The following is a 20,302-nucleotide window of genomic DNA, read 5'->3' on the forward strand; positions in this document are numbered from 1 at the left end:
CGCGATCAAAACGACGTCGTTTTATTTGTTTAAACTGGGGGTCCAAAACGGTGCGTTTTGGCCCCTATAAAAGTCAAAAAATTTCAAAAAAATCATTTGTAAGGCTGAGGGAGAAAAAAAAAGAAAAGGGAGAGAGGAGAGGGGAGCCCGGAGCGATTTCCGGCGAAGGGGGGGGTCACCGGACGGCCACCGGAGGCTCGCCGGCGCCGGCGCCGGCCACCGCACGCGGTGGCCGGAAAGGTAAAATTTTTTATTTTTTTTTGTTATTCTTTTTATAAGTTTATGCTATGTATAGATATATATAATAGATGAATTTTCGAATAAAATAAAAGAAACCTTAGATCTCTGCCTTTCTGTTTCGGATCTTTTTTCGCTTCAATCTGCTTTTTTTTGTATTTTAAGTAGTGTTACAACTGAGAAATGAAAAAGAAAAAAATCCTCCCTTTTTACATGCTTGTTTCGGCTTTTATAGCCTTATTTGCTCTCTGTTCTTTGTTGTTTTGTGTTTGCAGGGTATGGAGGGCACGGTGGAGTGTCAGACGCGTGGGGGTAAGGGGTAGTGCGCCGCTATAGTGGAGCAGGGTATGGGCAACGGCGTGGCAGACGAAAAGGCATGCGGCGGCTGAGGCTGAAGGAGGCTAGGGTTGCTGAAAAATCTTAAGCAAATGGGCTTATTATTTGGGCTAGGGTTTGATGTAAATTGGGCTTGGGTAATTTAGTTTGGGCCAGGCATAATTGGGCTTGTACAGTTTTTTTTTTTTTTTAGGCTTTTGATTTGTTTTGAAAAATGTTTTGTTTTCATTGTTGTAACTATATATAGTGAAAGTATATGGGGAAGTTGAAAAAAAGATTATTAAAGGTTTTTAAAGAAAAATAATTCTTTTGGTATTTTTCTTTAGAAAATCTTTAATTGATATTTATATTTTTTTTTGGTGAAAATGTTTATACCTTTTTTTAGGAGAACTTATTTATATGATGAACATAAAATCAAATTGTTCTGTAAAGTTCGAAGTAAATGACAAAAAAAGGAAAGGGAAATAATTTCTTTGGTATTTTTCTTCAGAAAATTCTTGATTGATGTTTATGTCTTCTTCTTTTTTTTTTGAAAAAGTTTATACCCTATTTTAGGTGAATCTTTTGATATGATGAATATAAAATCAGATTTTTTATAAAATTATACTTAAATGACAAAAAATGAAAGCAAAATAATTTCTTTTGGTATTTTCTTTAGAAAATCCTTGATTGATGTTTATACATTTTATATTTGTTTTTTTTTCTTTGTGAAAATGTTTCTATCCCTTCTAGGTGAATTTTTTGATATGATGAACGCAATATTAGACTGTTGTGTAAAATTTAAAGTAAATGACAGAAAAAGAAAAGAAAAGAATTTATTTTAGTATTTTTATTTGGAAAACCCTTGATTGATGTTTATACCTTTTAGGGTTTTTTTTTAAATTTAATAAACATAAAATTTAATAAAATTTTACTTAAATAACGAAAAAGGAAACACAATAATTCCTTTTGGTATTTCTCCTTATAAAATCCTTGATGGATGCTTATACCTTTTTAGGTGATTAGTTGATTTCAATTTGAGAATATGGGAAGAGGCATATCATTGTTGATTTACATTTATAACATATTGATTTGGATGAATTTTGACTTTTTTTTCAGTATTTTGGGGTTTTTGAAAAGGAATCAAAACAAAATTGGACATCAAATCCAACATAATTTTATCTGTTAAAATTCAATTAATCAACATTTAGTTTTTTTTTTTTAAATATATATCTTTTAAAAAATTACTTTCAATAATTACTTTCAACATTGTGGCCTTGATTAGGATATGAACTTGATGAAACTATTAATGGGGTTATTGTTATTGCTTGAACAAGTATAAAGAACGCAAAATTGTTACAAAAATTATTCATGGTTTTTTTGGCTTTTGATTTATTTGGTAATATGTTTTGTCTTTTTTTCCTATTGTCGTAATTATATATAGTGGAAGTATATGGGGAAGTTGAAAAAAGATTATTAAAGGTTTTTAAATAAATATATTTTCTTTTGGTATTTTTTTTCAGAAAATCCTTGATTGATGAAAGTAAATGGTAAAAATAGGAAAGCAAAATAATTCTTCTTGTATTTTTCTTCAAAAAATCCTTAATATATATATTGTGAAAATGTTTCCTTTTAAGTTGAATTTTTTGATACGATGAATGCAAAATTAGATAGTTGTATAAAATTTAAAGTAAATGACAAAAGGAAAACAAAATAATTTCTTTTGGTATTTTTGTTTAGAAAATCCTTGATTGATGTTTATACCTTTTTTTGTGTGTGAAAATGTTTACACCCTTTTTAGGTGAAATTTTTTATATGAAAAATACAAAATTAGACAGTTGTTTAAAATTTAAAGTAAATGACAAAAAAAGGAAAATAAAATAATTTTTTTTGGTATTTTTGTTCAGAAAATCCTTAATTGATAAGGTAGATTTTATGATATGATGAACGTAAAATCAGATTATTTTATAAAATTTTATTTAAATGACAAAAAAGGAAACAAAATAATTTCTTTTGGTATTTTCTTTAGAAAATCCTTGATTGATATTTATATCTCTCTTTCTTTCTTTTTTTTGTGTGAAAATGTTTATACCCTTTTAGTCGAATATTTTGATATGATGAACTCAAAATTAGACAGTTGTGTAAAATTTAAAGTAAATGACAAAAAAGAAAAATAAAATAATTTCATTTGTTATTTTTGCTCGGAAAATCCTTCATTGATGTTTATACCCCTTTTAGGTGAATTTTTTGTTATGATGAAACTAAAATCAAACTATATTGTAAAATTTTACTTAAATGACAAAAAAGGAAAGCAAAATAATTTCTTTTGGTATTTTTCTTCAGAAAATCCTTGATTAATGTTTATTCCCCTTTTAGGTGAATTTTTAGATATGATGAATGCAAAATTAAACTATTCTGTAAAATTTAAAGTAAATAGCAAAAAAAGGAAAAGTAGAATAATTTCTTTTGATATTTTTCTTGAGAAAATCCTTAATTGATGTATAATTATCTTTCATCTAACTTAATTAATAATTAAAAGGACTATAATTAGAATTTAACCTATTATTAAAGAGACATATTCAACATATAAATAGAATATCATACATGGGATGGGGCTTTTTTATAAAAATAATATTAAAAAAATTAATTACAAAAAAGGATTAAAGAATAAAATATTTATGAAAATTGGTGTTTTGAACCGTATTCACCGATGTCACACACACCAATAGTACAACCGCTTTTCCCCTCCTTCAATCATCACTCAATCATGTGTTTTTAAGGGAAAAAAATATTTTTTTTGTGCTACAAATGTGTCAAGCAGTACCGATGTATTTTTTCAAAATACTCACGAAAATATAAAAATATCGATGAAAAACCAAAAAAAAAATTAATAGTACCGCCGATGTATTAGACATCACCTGTCAAATTAAAGAAAAGTCATAGGCTCCCCCATTTATTTTCTTATTTAAGTTTTTTTCTATTTCACCTTTTCTATACTTTAACTATCATTTCCATTTCATTTTACCGAAAATTTTACTGCCATTTAATAAATATATCATGTGTCATGTTCTTATGAGAAATTTTTAAAAATAAATTGAGGACTAAAATAATAATTTAAATATCAAAATTAAAGAAATAACTTTAATACTAAAATAAAAATGAGTCTAATTCATAATTGTGAATTAATCCTTATTGAAATTCAAGTGCCTTCAAACACTATCTAAAATATGTGATTGCATTTATTCTATTTAGATGAATTTTTTTGAAAACATACTGCCAAAACACGTCACCAGTTCATGTAATTTTGTAAAGTTTAAGATTTAATATTTATATTAAAAATTAAATTTTTTTTAAATTTCTAGTACACTTGTTAGCATTGATTTGTTTACTGAGTTCATAATTATTTCCTTACTAAATTAGAGTGATTGTATGGGTATATTAAGATATAAAAGTAAGGAATTGTCAAGGGTGCAATAAATTAAGATTATTTGTTATTGTTTAAGAGAGTAAATATTTTTCGTTGAGCTAAGCTTTATAAATATACATAAATCGAATTGCGTAAACAACTTCCTTATGCTATGCGTGTTTACATATTTTCTCATTTGGTGGTGAAGGAGTACACATTCCTTTGTCAGTCCTTCATTGGTAAGGACAAATTTAGACCAAAACTACTGAGTTTACATTTTTATCACAAATTTTAAATGAAAAAAGTACACAAAATCTAAATTAAGCATGGAAATTAAAATTCAACTTTTGTACCAACACAAGAAATATTATTATTTTATTGCAAAATAGGTAATAAGACGTAAAGCAATACATTTTTCACTACTATAATCATCCCAATTTCCAAGGATGACGATGTTCGACTCGATTATTCCGAATATCTTTTAAGTAAATTCCATCATCTCTAGCTATCCAAAAGCAATCATTATAGTCGCATTTATAATACAATGCTTCATTCTCCCAATACACATCAAACGCAGCATGAAGATTGTCGTAAGCTAAGTGGCACCAAAAAAGAGTATTACCGAAGACCCTCGGCCTAAATTTCCAATTGTACTCAGTGCCAGCGGCGATGTTATGAATACCCAAATCGTCATCCTTAGACTTGCAATGAACTAATAGTGTCTTCTTGTTGCTCAAATCATTGACTACATGTACTTGCCATTTATCAAACCACAAAAAGCGCATATTGTTATCATCATGGTAGCCTTGATCAAGTTCTAAACTTGATGAAGCTATTAATGGGATTATTGCTATTGCGCGAACAAGTAAAAAGAACATAATATTTTTACAAAAACTATTCATAATTTTTTTTTGGCTTTTGATTTGTTTTGAAAAATGTTTTGTTTTCATTGTTGTGGCTATATATACAATGAAAGTATATGGGGAAGTTTGAAAAAAAGATTATTAAAGGTTTTAAAGGAAAATAATTTTTTTGGTATTTTTCTTTAGAAAATCTTTGATTGATGTTTATATAAATAATTTGAAAATGTTTATACCTTTTTTAGGTGAATTTATTTATATGATGAACATAAAATCAAATTTTTTTGTAAAGTTTGAAGTAAATCCTTGATTGATGTTTATGTCTTTTTTTTTAGTGAAAAGGTTTATACCCTATTTTAGGTGAATTTTTTGATATGATAAACGTAAAATCTGACTATTTTATAAAATTTTACTTAAATGACAAAAAAATGAAAGCAAAATAATTTCTTTTGGTATTTTCTTTTGAAAATCCTTGATTGATGTTTATACCTAGTTTAATTTTTATTTAGAAAATCTTTAATTGATGTTTATACCCTTTTAGGTAAATTTTTTAATTTAATAATCGTAAAAAGATAAAATTTTACTTAAATAATAAAAAAGGAAACACAATAATTCCTTTTGGTATTTTTCCTTATAAAATCCTTGATGAATGCTTATACCTTTTAGGTGATTAGTTGTTTTCAATTTGAGAATATGGCAAAGAGCATATCATTGTTGATTTACATTTATAACAGATTGATTTGGATGAATTTGACCTTTTTTCTTTTATCAGTATTTTGGGTTTTTTAAAAAAGGGAATCAAAACAAAATTGGACATCAAATCCAGCATAATTTTATCTGTTGAAATTCAATTAGTCAAAATTTAGTTTTTTTTAAATTATATATCTTTTAAAAAATTACTTTCAATAATTATATACAAAATATTTGTTTCTATATTCACATTTTAATTAAAAATAAATTTTATTTCTATTCGATTTAATTAGATAATAATGGTTGTTTTATCTTGTAAATAAATTTAAGTTAAAACCAATTAAAAATTAAACTACATTCGAAATCAAACAAAATACTATAAATTTACAATTTTGACAAGTATTTGCACATGTGCCCCGTCCCATGTACTATATATTCTTTGTATTTAATGAAAAGGCAGAAAAAAAATATTAGGACACCCTTATAATAGGTGTCAGATTACATTTTGTCCCATCTATTTAAAAAATAGTAAATTAGTTCCTTTACATTAGATTAAAGAGCAAACTAGTCCTTTCTGTTAAAAAAATATTTTTTTCTACTATTAAAAACTGGCATGATTGACACCATAACAAAATAATGACACGTGATGTGTCATGTGTACCTCATGTTGATGTACAGTAACTAGTTTTTAACATTAGAAATGGAAAAAATTTTAACAGAAGGACTAGTTTACTCTTTGATCTAATGTAAAATAATTAATTTGCACATTTTTAAATAGATTAGGCAAAATGCAATCTAACATATAGTACAGGGCCTCCGTGGTACTTTTACCATAAAAAGGTACATGAACCATCACTTACTTTAATGATAGGTTAAATTCTAGGGATAGTACCTATATGTATTTATTATTGTCTCTTTAATGATAGGTTAATGAGATGAGTACAGTTACAAAGCATATTTGACTTGAATCTTTTATTTATTTATTTATTTATTATTATAGGAGAATAATTACAAATACAAATATATGCTCGTTTAATTACATTATAGAAGCAGTCTAGAATAAAGCACAATGGATAAAGAATAAAAAATAATTGGATAAAACCCACACATGGGACATGGACACAGTGAGACAAAGACTCATATATTGTAATTGTATATGATGAGCCTCAAACCTAAGTCACATAGACTCAAAGTCTTTGCCTTAATCAACAAGCCAATACCTCATTAGTGATAAAATAAATTACGTAATAATCAATTTGAAATTAAACCAAACTCAAAATCTAATCAACACAATGAATTTTCAATTTTCACAAGTTTTTGCTCGTGTGCCTCATTCCATGTACTATATATTCTTACTAATTTCAAATACCTTTCTTTATAACCATTCACTTTTTAATACAACCATCAACATATCGTAGATTGAGCAATCGATTGCAACGTTCAAACCTTTAACTTTTTTTAACTGATTTTGAATTCATAGATAAATACTATCATTTATCACTATATGCTTATAGACCCTCAAAATTCTAAAACTAGCATTAATTCTCAAAGGCATTCAGGACTATGAGGAAACTAACTAATTCAACACTAAATATAAATGTAAAGGATCAAATCCGTCCGGCCCAATAAACAAAAAAATAATAATAACAAAAGTCCAGCCCATCATACAAGCCCAAACCGAGGCCCAAATACATTATCCAATCTAATAAAACTCTAAAAGCCCAATACTACATCAATCCAAACCTAAAACCCTAAAAAGCTAACAGAAACCCTAGCAACTTCGGGGTTGCTCTCTCGCCACGTCAGCCAATGAATTGCCTGAGGCCTTTCCCCCTCCTTTCACCAAAATGGCAATGCACGGCTCCCCAATGCCGTTGACTTTACCACAAATACCTGCAAAGAAGAAGACAGAAAGCAGAAAGCAGAAATGGCAGAAAAAAAAGCAAAACAAAAAGATAAAAATATTTTGTAATATATGGCTATAAAAGCCATAACAATGGCATGTAATCGTTTACAGAGGATATACAAAATACAAAAAAAAAGCAACGAGTTTAAAAAAAGTAGTTTGTTTTATTTATTTTATTTTTGCGAAAATATAAATAAAATTATTATTTCTCACCTGTGCCGCTTTGTTATTCGCTGTGCGAGGCCGAGGCCACTGTCTCTGATGAAAGACAGTATCGTCGGAGTTTCTTCGGATGAGAAAATAAAAGTGACCCTTCAAGAAATCAAGAAACCGAAAGGTTTCTTAAAAATCTTTTAGAGTTTCGTTGTTTTACTTCAAATCGGGTTAGAAAGGGCTAAAAAGGGCTTTTTTTTGCAACTCTGGCCACCAGAGGCGGCGGTCGCTGTCACCGATGACCGATGGCCACGGTGGCATGCGACGGCTCAATGACCGGACTGAGGGAGGGATGAGAGAAAGAAAAAAGGGTTTAAAGTTTTTTTTTTAGAAAATTTAAGCTAAAATTAGATTTTTAAAAAAATTGGTTTATAAGTCCAAGCAATAAGCAGTACCAAACGACGCCGTTTTGAGGGTTTATAAGTCCCAAAACGGCGTCGTTTCAGGCCTGACTTGCTGACCCGACTCGGATCCCCTGGGATCCGCGTGTTTTCGTGGGAATGGTCTATTTACTGCCTTGGTCCTTCTGCCTTTGAACCATTTTTAATGTGGTCCTAATTACCTTTTTTTTCTTTTTAGATTACACCATTTAATTTTAACTCACTTTCAATTTAGTCCTCAGTTTGCTAACCTTCTGGGAATGACGCGTGTCCTGGGGTTTGGAATAATTACCCATTTGGACCCTGTTTATTTTCGCATTTTTTGTTTTAGTCCTTTATATATTTGTTTATTTATTTTATTATAATTTATGCTTTTAATTTCATTTAAATTCTAATTCAATCCTTCATTTATTTAATTTCATCTCTTCATGAATTGTTTTTTTTTAATTTATTTTATTATTATTATTTCTTTACCTTTTTTTAAATACTTAAGATTTATGTTATTTGTATTTCCTTTTTATTGTTCATTTTTTTACCCTTATTATTATTATTTCATTATTATTAATGTTATGATAGTAATCATGACATGACATCGCTGTTATTACCATAAATTGATGTCTTTTACTATCATTATAGTTGCATTATTATTACTCACTAGCATAGCATTTATTTTATTTTATCTTTTATTTTATTTATTTATTTATCTATCATTTTAATATCATCATTTCATTTTTTACTTGCTACTATGTTACTTCATTTTGCTAAACATCCATGCTGTGTTAAAATATATTTATCCATTTTATTACTAGGCCTAGACAAATTAAACCGCATATCATTTTAAAAGGTTACATTCGTTCTACCTAAAAAAGGAAAATTTTAAAACTGAGGTAATGTTCTTTGTTTAGGGATTCGAGAAATAGTGCTCTAACTCACGTGGTATGACTTTCTCCTTTAACCAAGACAAAAGAGCATCCTTTTAAAATTTAAAATATATAAGACTTAGGTAATAATCAAATATTGAGAATCCTTATTTTCGAGGATTCGAGATATTTGTCCTAACTTACCGGACATGATCATTTCTTGATTGACTCAAAATAAAGGGGGCTTTTTCCATAAAATTCAAATTAAATTTGCAATCATGCAAGAAGGGGATCGTATTTTCTTTGAATTTTAATTCTCGACACTAAGACATCAAGTAATCAATTAGGTACCAATTTTGGGCGTTATGAGGGTGCTAATCTTTCCTCATATGTAACCGACTCCCGAACTCATTTCTTGGATTTCTTGGATTTTTGTAGACCGAAAATGATTTTAATAAAGCTAACATTTTATTAAAATGACGAAATCTTGAGGTGATCTGATCACACCTAATTAAAAAGGATTGGTGGCGACTCTATTTTCATTTTAAAATAAAAAGAGATTTTCAAAGAAGTTTCGAGAATAAATAAACAAATTATGTGAGCCTTTGCCCTTAAATCACCTAAAAAAAGGATATAAACCACAATAAAATGATATCCAAATGCCAAAAAATCCATTAATTAAATTTTAATAATTTTGGCAGCATCGCAACTTTTTTAAGTAAGTGTATCCATTTTGTATCCATTCAGTTATGCATTCACTTAAAAGAAAATATTTGTGTTATAAACCATCAATCTTTTTTTCAACTTCCACTATATATAATCGAAAATAAATATTATAAAACAAATCAAAAGTTAAAAAGGAAAAAAAAACCATGAACAATTCGTGTAAAAAAGTTCTTCATACTTGTTCAAGCAACAGTCATAGCCTCACTAATAACTTCATCAAGTTCTAAACCTAATGATGGCGACAATGACAATAGGAGTTGGGTCCATACGTGGTTCAAGACATGGCATATCCATGCTGTCAATGGATTAAGCAATGACCAGACACTGTTAGTTCATTGTAAGTTTAAGGATGACGACTTGGGTGTCCACAACCTCATAGTCGGCTCCGAGTTTATCTCGAAATTCAGGTCGAGAATCATTAAGGGAACACTTTTTGGGTGCTACATGTCTTTCTCCAACCATCAAGCTTCCTTTAAGGTGTTTTGGGATAACTATGTCTTGTATAATATGTGTGATTGGGGAACTTGCATTTGGACTGCTAAAGATGATAGAATTTACTTAAAAAATATTCCTAAAAATCAAGATGTTTATTGTTACGATTGGGAACAGGAACGATTATGATAATAAAAAAAAGATTGTTTTATATACTTCCATTACCTGCTTTGCAATAATAATATTTCTTCCTTCAATGTATTAGAATATAAAATTTGAGATTTAGTTTATATGTTTTAAATTTTTTTTTTCATTTTTATAACTCAATAAGTATTTTTTTGTCTAAATTTTTCATTAATGATGGTTGTTTGGGATTGCAATTAGGGTACTAATGCTACTTCGACAATTGTTATGTTTTTTATTGGATGTGTTTAATTAGTAAATTCCGTCGAAATTGATAAAACCCAACATAAAATAAAACCCAAAGATAGAAGTGTGGTTAAAATAAATAAAACCCAACCTAAAAAGGAAATAAAAGTTAAATATATATTAAAATTTTTATTTATTTGTGTTTATAAATTTTCAATAATTCTTCTAAATTTTTACTATTTTTTAATAATTATATCTAGAACCATAATATCATCGATTCGACCAATAGTATAATTTTAAAAAAATGGGATAATTAATGACAAATTTACACCCAAATATACTAATTGAGTCAAGGTTTTGATTAATCTCAAATTTTTAGTTATTATTGGAAAACACGTAAGGGAAGGGCATAAAGCAATTCCCTTTATATTACCATAATCGTTCAATTCCCAATCATGACAATATATTTATTTTGATTTTCAAGAATATCATTTAAGTAAGTCCTATAATCTTTAGCGATCTAAAAGTAATCATCAATTGCACTTATCAGACAAGTCTCTATCACCCCAAAATACTTCGAACGCAACATGAAGATTAGCATAAACCATGTAGCACCAAAAAATCATTCCTTCGAAGATTCTCAGATTGAATTTCCAGCTGAATTCGATGCCAAGTAAAATTATGGATACCCAAATCAATATCCTTAGACTTGCAATGAACTAACATAATTTTGCTTTTGCTCAGTTTAGTGACAGGATGGACATACCATGTCTTGAACCATGGATAAACGTCATTGGTATCATCATGATCGTTACTAGATTTAGAACTTGATGAAATTATTAATGGTGTCATGGTTATTGTAGCGACGTAAAAAAAATTAGTTTCGCTTGGTCGCTAATTGTGGCGATTTATTAAACATTTGAAAATTAACTTTCGATTTTATTAACAAAGGGAGTCGCCACCGATCCTTTTTTTATAGGTGTGATCGGACACCTAATAAAATTATTTTAAAACAAAAAGAAGGCCAAATTTAGGTCTACGTGAAAGTCCAGAGAAAAATTGGGGTTCGGGAGTCAGTTACGTGCGAGGAAGGTATTAACACCCTCGCGATGCCCAAAATTGGTATCTCATAAACATGTGTTGACTTGATTTTCAAAAATACGAGTTCAATATAATATTTAATCGTGATCCGATTGAAAAATGAGAATTTTAGTTTTCGATTTTTTTAGAAAGGGTGTCCCGTTTTTTAAAATAAGCCGACGAATTTCACCCAACATAGCGATGAAATCGATGGCTTAATATTAAATCGGTACATTGCCTTATTTTTGAAATTAATTAAAACATGAGAAAAAATATTCCTAAAGTCAGAAATTAAAATAGATAAAGGACGCAAAAAAAATGATATCATTAATAAAAATATTAACATGGAATACTAGAATATTAGAATAACAATAATAATGATATTTACAAAATAAAAACAAATCCTGTACTAATAATAAAATAGGAAAAATGATATATTTGGTAATAATAATATAAAATAATAACATGTACATAAAAATATATATATGCATATAATAAAAGTATGTAATAATAATAATAATATCTACAATAAAAGAAAATATTAGGAAACGTACATAAAAAAATATATACATAAAAAATTTACAACAATAATATAAAATAATGATATGTACAAAAATATATATACATATGTACATAAAATATACACTAATATAATAATAGTTATAATAATACTAGCAATAGTAATAATTTGTAATAATAATATATACACAATATGGTATTTAATATATATATATGTATATATAATAATATTTAAGAATATATACATAAGAAATATATAACTAATGGCATTAAAATATATATATACATAATATATAAAATACATATATATATACGTATTAGAAATGATAAAAAAATTATTAACACACTACATAAGTAAATGAAATATAATAATAATACTAAAATAATTAATTTAAATAGTAAAGTAACTAAAAAGAATTAAATTGAATTAAAAACAAAATATTTGGGGCAAAATTGAAATAAAAATAAAAGGAAAGGACTATATTGAGCATGCGCGGAAATAGTGGGGGGCCAAAACACAATTAATCCCCCCCTCAAAACATAACATAGCAAGAGGGACTAAATCGCAAAGCGCTACATACTTTAAGGCCAATTTTTGACAAAAAAATCATTTTGAAGAGAGAGAAAAAAAAGAAGGGAGAAAGAAGAGAGAATGGAGGGGGGAAAGGAAATCCGGCCAAGGGGGCCGGTCACCGGCCGATCATCGGCCGCTGCCCGTCGTCGGCCACCGCCCACGGTGGCCGGAATAGGTAAAAAAAATTTTCTTAACAATATATGTATATATAAAGAAAGAAAAAAGCAACACAAAAAAAAGAAAGAAAAAAGATTCGAAAGAAGAGGAAAAAAGAAAAAAATGCAAACTTTTTATTGATGTTTCTTTTGTGTTCAAAATTTGAAGGGATTTTTGTGTTTGTCTCCTTTTTCAATCTCTGTAAAAATCCCCACTTACATGATTTTGAATGGCTTTTTATAGCCATCTTTTACATGATTTTCTATTATTTCTTTTTCTATTTTGTAGGTGGTGGTGGTAGACAATGGATATCAAAAATGGGAGGAAAAATGGGGCAAGTGGGAAAGTGGCTAGGTGGCTAGGGTTTCTTGGTTTTTTTTGGGGGGTTTAGGTTTTTCTTTTTCTTTTTTTTGGGTTAGGTTTTTTTTTGGGAGGGGCTTAATGGGCTTTTGAATTGGGTTTAATATTTGGGTTTTGTAATGGGTTTGGGTAGATGTAAATGGGTCATGGGTTAAGGGTTTTAGTGGGTTTAGAGGTTTGGTTGGGTTTTGATATAATCGGGCCCGGGTAATTTGGGCTTCTACAGCTGCCCCTCTTTGCTCATTGTCGTGCAACGATAATAGAGCAAAGACTTTCAAGGAAGACCAAATTTGCCCGGTCTTGCTAGGTCTTGACTTGCTTTGGAACTCTTCTTGTTTAGTTAGTCCCTTTTCAGTCCACCGCATCTTGTAGCTTTGGTTCATTCCACTGCATCTTGTGATATACGCCTTGTAGCTTCAATTTATTCCGATGTAACTTCAAGGATATGAAATGTATGGCTTCGATCTACTTCGCTGTAACTTCAGAAAGGTGAGATCTACAACTTCAATCTACTCTTCTATCGCTTCAGTGAGATAAGGTTTGTGGTCTTTTCTTCTGCGACTCCAGAAAGGCAAGATCTGATACCCTCGATCAACTCCACTGCAACTTTAAGGAGACAGAATCTAACGTCTTCAATCAGCTTCAATCTTTATTCTCTACTCGGCATGTGATCCTGAGCTCAACTCATTTTTCGCAATATGAATTGACTCTCTAAAAACAGACATTAAAAACAGAAATTGAAAATAGCTCAGCACGTGAGCCAAGGCTCAACTCACCTCTCGCAATATGAGTTGATTTTTTGAAACTTAACTTGAAAAGCAGATTTTGAAAATACCTCGATATGTGACTGAAGGTTCAACTCACCTCTCGCAATATGAGTTGATTTTTGAAAAACAGAAATTAAAAGACTCAACTCAACTCTCGCAGAAATTAAAAAGCTCAACTCACCTCTCGCAATATGAGTTGAATTTTTTGAAAAAAAACAGAAATTGAAAATAGCTCAGCACGTGAGCCAAGGCTCAACTCACTTCTCGCAATATGAGTTGATTTTTGAAAACAGAATCTGAAAAACAGATTTTGAAAATACCTCGACATGTGACCCGAGGCTCAACTCACATCTCGCAATGTGAGTTGATTTTTTTGAAAAATATAAATTGAAAAAATACCTCAGTGTGTGATCTGAAGCTCAACTCACCTCTCGCAATATGAGTTGATTTTTTTGAAAGACAGAAATTGAAAATAGCTCAGCGCGTGAGCCAAGGCTCAACTCACCTCTCGCAATATGAGTTGATTTTTTTTTGAAAGGCAGAAATTGAAAAACGGAAATTGAAAATACCTCGGCGTGTGACCTGAGGCTCAACTCGCTTCTCACAATACGAGTTGATTTTTTTGACAACAGAAATTGAAATTACCTCAGCGTGTCCTGAGGCTCAACTCACCTCTCGCAATATGAGTTGATTTTTTGAAAAACAGAAATTGAAAATACCTCAGCATGTCTTGAGGCTCAACTCATTTCTCACAATATGAGTTGATTTTTTTTTTGAAAAACAGAAATTGAAAATACCTCAGCATGTCTTGAGGCTCAACTAATTTCTCGCAATATGAGTTGAATTTTGAAAACAGAAATTGAAATTACCTCAGCGTGTCTTGAGGCTCAACTCATTTTGAACAGAAATTGAAATTACCTCAACGTGTCTTGAGGCTCAACTCATTTCTCGCAATATGAGTTGAATTTTGAAAACAGAAATTGAAATTACCTCAACATGTCTTGAGGCTCAACTCATTTCTCGCAATATGAGTTGAATTTTTTTGAAAGACAGAAATTGAAAATACCTCAGCATGTGAACCGAGGCTCAACTCACCTCTCGCAATATGAGCTGATTTTGAAAAAGTAAAAATTAAAAGGTTCAACCCACCTCTCGCAATATGAGTTGATTCTTGAACAACATAAATTGAAAACAGAAATTGAAAATACCTCAGCGTGACCTGAGGCTCAACTCACCTCTCGCAATATGAGCTGATTTTGAAAAAGTAAAAATTAAAAGGTTCAACCCACCTCTCGCAATATGAGTTGATTCTTGAACAACGCAAATTGAAAACAGAAATTGAAAATACCTCAGCGTGACCTGAGGCTCAACTCACCTCTCGCAATATGAGCTGATTTTGAAAAAGTAGAAATTAAAAGGTTCAACCCACCTCTCGCAATATGAGTTGATTCTTGAACAACGTAAATTGAAAACAGAAATTGAAAATACCTCAGCGTGACCTGAGGCTCAACTCACCTCTCGCAATATGAGTTGAAATTAAAACACAAAAATTGAAAATACCTCAGCGTGCCCCAAGGCTCAACTCACCTCTTGCAATATGAGTTGATTTTGAAAAAAAAAATTAAAAGGCTTAACTCACCTCTCGCAATATGAGTCAATTTAAAACATAAACTAAAAATACCTCAGCGTGCCCCGAGGCTCAACTCACTTCTCGCAATATGAGTTGATTTTGAAAACAAAAATTAAAAATACCTCAACGTGTCTTGAGGCTCAACTCATCTCTCGCAATATGAGTTGATTTCCCTTGAAAAGCATGAATTAAAAACATCAAAATACCAAAACCTGTCCTTTGGTAGAACTCGGGTGTCTTTTCCTTTGATTCAGTGCGACTCTCATTCAAGATTTCTTGCTCTGCTGGAGTACCTGTATATGCCATGTATGATGTTATCATGATATGCACATGTTTGTCTTAAATGCTTTTATGCCTACATGATTATGCAGTGCTCCTTAAGCATGTTTGTCGGATGTCCATTTAGCCACGATTGTTGAGGATCTGTGTTCATTGCTTTGATTCTCGACTTTCTCTTCAGGCCTTATACCTGTCTTCAAGCTTCACGAGTAATCGACGTTTCTCAGATATCACTCTTTTGCCCCTGATTGAACTTGGTTCTTACTTTGAGACTCTTGTGCTTATCAAATTTTCATCCAGGTAATGTTTAACATTTCTTTTGTTTAGAGTATGTCATTTCACTATTTATCATATAAATAAACACATAATGAGATGCATGAAAAAGGTCAGATAGGGACAAAAATGATATTTCATATTCATCTATTTCAAATGTGGCAAACAAAGCAAGTTAACCAATGAGAGTAAAAAATGTCAAAAAGAAAGAAATGATCGTATTCAATGGATACAAATGCTCTAGATATTCAACACATGAACTCTTCCTCGTTCCTCAATCAAAAATCTTTTCGAGCGCGGCTTCTTGCGTAGAAGATTTCGAGCTTTCAGAAATGCTTCAAATACTGTAGCCTCACTGCTTGACCTATCGTTCGACCGCAAGGTTTGTTTCATTAGGACGCCCTCTCGGGTTTTCATCTTAGTCCTTTTGTACTAATCAATACGCCCTTTTTGGGTTTTCGCCTTGATCTTTTTTTTTAAGATGCCCTTTTCGGGTTTTCATCTTAAGCATAATATTTCTTCACAGCATCTGAGTTCACTGGATTCAACACTTCTTTCCCATGCATCTCGGTAAGGATCAAAACTCCTCCTGAGAATGCCTTCTTTACGATGTACGGTCCTTCCCAGTTTGGTGCCCATTTCCCTCGCAGATCTTTTTGTATTGGGAGAATTTTTCTCAGCATGAGTTCTCCTTCATGGAATTCTCTTGGTCGTACCTTCTTGTCATGGGCTGCGATCATTCTTTTTTGGTACATCTGCCCGTGACAAATTGCCCTGAGTTGCTTTTCTTCAATGAGGTTCAGTTGATCATATCGAGCTTGTACCCATTCTACTTCTTCTAACTTTGATTCCATTAAGACTCGTAGAGAAGGGATCTCAACCTCGATAGGTAGCACAGCTTTCATTCCATAAACCAGAGAGAAAGGAGTTGCTCCCGTAGATGTTCGTATAGATGTGCGATATGCAAACAAAGCAAATGGAAGCTTCTCCTGCCAATCTTTAAACGTCTCAGTCATTTTCCCAATAATCCTCTTAATATTTTTATTGGCTGCTTCAACAGCCCCGTTCATCTTTGGGCGATAGGGCGAGGAGTTATGATGCTTTATTTGGAATTGCTCGCATACTTCCTTCATCATCTTGTTATTCAGATTCATGGTGTTATCTGAAATGATTCTTTCAGGCAAACTATATCGACAAATGATTTCCTTCTTCAAAAACCTACAAACTGCAGTCTTGGTCACATTGGCAAACGAAGCGGCTTATATCCATTTTGTGAAGGGGCAAATGGGCTACATGAATTTTATCACCATAAATTTGACATTTGTGGCATTTTCGTGCGAAATTAATGTAGTCGCTTTCCATCGTCAGCCAGTAATATCCGAGTCTCAAAATCTTCCTGGCCATAGTGAAACCATTGGCATGCATTCCGCAAATTCCCTCATGGACCTCTTCAAGTATTTTTCTGGCTTCAACATCATCCACACATCTCAAAAGCATCTGATCTTTTCCTCTTTTGTACAGGATGTCCCCATCAAGAACGAATCCTGCTGCCATTCTTCTGATTGTTCTTTTGTCATTCTCGTTTGCTTGTTCGGGATACTTTTGATTCTTGATATATTCTAAGACATCATGGAACCATGGCCGTCCATCTGTCTCTTTCTCGATGCTGAAACAATGTGCAGGGGCTTCATATATGCTCATTTGAAGAGACATTATTCCTGTTTCCCAGTTTGCTTTGAACATTGAAGCCAAAGTGGCCAAGGCATCAACCAATTGGTTTTCTTCTCGTAGGAGGTAATTAAAAGTTATTTCTTCGAATTCTTTAATCAACTCTGCCACTAGATCTCTGTATTTAACCAGTTTCAAGTCTCTCACTTCCCAATCTCCACGGATTTGGTAAATCACCAAGGCTGAGTCTCCGTATACCTCTAAAGCTTCGATGTTTCGTTCAATAGCTGCACGGATTCCTATGATACATGCCTCATATTCCGCTATGTTATTGGTACAGAAGAAATTCGGCCTGGTAGTGAGTGGGTAATGATTCCCTTCTGGCGATATTAAGACTGCTCCAATCCCATGCCCCAATGCGTTCGATGCACCATCAAACCTCATCTTTCATAACTTCTCTTTTGGTGACTCGCATTCTTTTTCCGTAATGCACATCAAGTCTTCATCTGGGAAATCAAATCTCAATGGCTCGTAATCCTCCGTTGTTCGAGTTGCTAAGAAGTTAGCTATTGCGCTCCCTTTTATCGACTTCTGACTTACATAGACAATGTCATATTCCGAAAGGAGGATCTGCCATCGTGCCATTCTTCCTGATAGTGCCGGCGATTCCATCATGTATTTTATTGGGTCCAACTTTGAATTAAGCCATGTCGTGTGATACAACATATATTGTCTGAGTCTCCGAGCTACCCAAACCAGAGCGCAACAGTATTTTTCAATGGATGAATACTTTGCCTCATATTCAGTGAACTTTTTACTGAGGTAGTAGATCGCCTTTTCTTTCTTTCCTGACTCGTCGTGTTGCCCCAGTACGCAACCCATTGAACTTTTGAACACAGTCAAATACAATATCAATGGTCTTCCAGGAGTTGGCGGTACTAGCACTGGAGGACTGGACAAATATTGTTTTATCTTATCAAAGGCCACCTGGCATTCCTCGTTCCATTCTTCCGGGTTATGTTTTCGAAGAAGCCGAAAGATTGGGTCGCATTGGTTGGTAAGTTGAGCAATAAATCGAGTGATGTAGTTTAATCTCCCTAAAAATCCTCTAACTTCCTTTTGCGTGCGCGGAGGTGGTAATTCTTGGATGGCTTTTATTTTATCTGGATCAACTTCGATACCTCTTTCACTGACAATGAAGCCTAGCAACTTTCCCGAGGTAGCCCCAAACGTACATTTGGCCGGATTGAGCTTTAGCTGGAACTTTCTCAGTCTGTCGAACAATTTCTTCAAGTTCACTACATGCTCTTCCTCCCCTCGGGATTTAGCAATCATATCGTAGACGTAGACCTCTATTTCCTTATGCATCATGTCATGGAATAACGTCACCATAGCCCTCTGATATGTTGCTCCAGCATTCTTTAACCCAAATGGCATCACCTTATAGCAGAATGTTCCCCACATTGTTACGAAGGTAGTTTTCTCTATATCCTCAGGGGCCATCTTGATCTGATTATACCCTGAGAATCTGTCCATGAAAGAAAACAATGAATGTTTTGCTGTGTTATCCACCAACGTATCAATGTGTGGTAAGGGAAAATTATCTTTAGGACTTGCTCGATTCAGGTCACGATAATCCACGCACATTCGTACTTTGCCATCTTTCTTTGGTACCGGGACTATGTTAGCCACCCATTCTGGATATTTGCAGGCTTGTAGGAAGCCAGCATCAAATTGCTTCTTGACTTCCTCTTTTATCTTCAACAACATCTCAGGCCTCATTCGTCTTAGCTTTTGTTGAATGGGCTTGCATTCTGGCTTTAATGGGAGCTTATGGACCGCTACATCTTCATCCAATCCTGGCATGTCCTGATATGACCATGCGAATACATTTTTGTACTCGCGGAGCAAAACAATCAAATTATGCCTGGTGCCCCCTGAAATAGAAGTCCCAATCTTCACTTCTTACTTCCTTTCTTCAGTTCCCAGATTTATTGTTTCAACAGATTCTTGATGAGGCAAAATCTGTTTATCCTCTTGTTCCACCATTCTTAGCAAGTCAGGAGACGAGACATAGTCTTCAGCATTTTCTTCGGCTTCGAATTCTCCTAAACAAACAACCTTCTCAAAATCGATTTCAGGACTCGTAACGGGTTTGTTCATGCTGTTGACATCTGAGCACCTGAAAGTTGAATGGAAAAGGAAACTATAGAGGGGCATCCAAACAAAATGTTATGGCATGGCATGAGGCAAATGTAAGGACAAGCTATGAAATGAGAAAATGATTATGAAATTAGTGGTAATGCGAAAGATCATGACAAAATGCATCTTCATTAATATTCATAATAAAGAGCGAATGCAAGCTCTTACAAAAGAATTCTATTATATCTAAGGACACAATAGAATGTTAATGTTTGAGCATTACTCTGAAGACTTATAAACTACAAGAAGGTCCTCGGTAGTCCAATTGTTCAACATAAAACCCGGGGGACGAAGGCGTATCTTTGAGACATCTTTACTTGTGTCAGCTCCTTTGTCAATGACATTTATACTGATATTCTGAAAACCCTTTTCGATCATTAACATTGTGCTTTGTGCACTA

The sequence above is a fragment of the Gossypium hirsutum genome, chromosome A08, assembly GCF_007990345.1.
Source record: "Gossypium hirsutum isolate 1008001.06 chromosome A08, Gossypium_hirsutum_v2.1, whole genome shotgun sequence".
NCBI lineage: Eukaryota > Viridiplantae > Streptophyta > Magnoliopsida > Malvales > Malvaceae > Gossypium > Gossypium hirsutum.